Here is a 418-nt window from a genome sequence, read left to right as displayed (position 1 = left end):
ATCACTATAATCATTATCTTCATTCCTCCTGTCAGCTTGCTCGATCTCAGCACATGTGCATTGAGCAGAACCCGATTGGCCCAATAGTGCTTGCTCACACCAGAACAGATTTGATTTCTTAAAGCCGAGCTCCCGGCAGATATAAAAGGCACACGTTAAAGCATTGAATGTACTAAAGCATTGTAAGTAATTGAATTTGACTTGATATCAGCCTCTTGCACTCCCTGTACAGCAGAGCTCAGATTGGGAGAGGTTGAAGCAGCACAGCAAGACTAATCAGTTGTATTGCAGTGCAAATTTCATGCTGATTGGAGGAGAGAGCAGAGTGCGTGGGGGGGTGGTTGATGCTGGTGATGCACGCTGCAAGGGGGATGTTGGGGTTGCTTCTGTGCAGACCTTCCATTGCCTTTGGCTTCGG

The sequence above is a fragment of the Nanorana parkeri genome, unplaced genomic scaffold (genome assembly GCF_000935625.1).
Source record: "Nanorana parkeri isolate BGI_ZX_2015 unplaced genomic scaffold, ASM93562v1 scaffold1320, whole genome shotgun sequence".
In the NCBI taxonomy this organism is placed as follows: Eukaryota; Metazoa; Chordata; class Amphibia; order Anura; family Dicroglossidae; genus Nanorana; species Nanorana parkeri.
Note: the sequence above shows the minus strand (reverse complement) of the source record.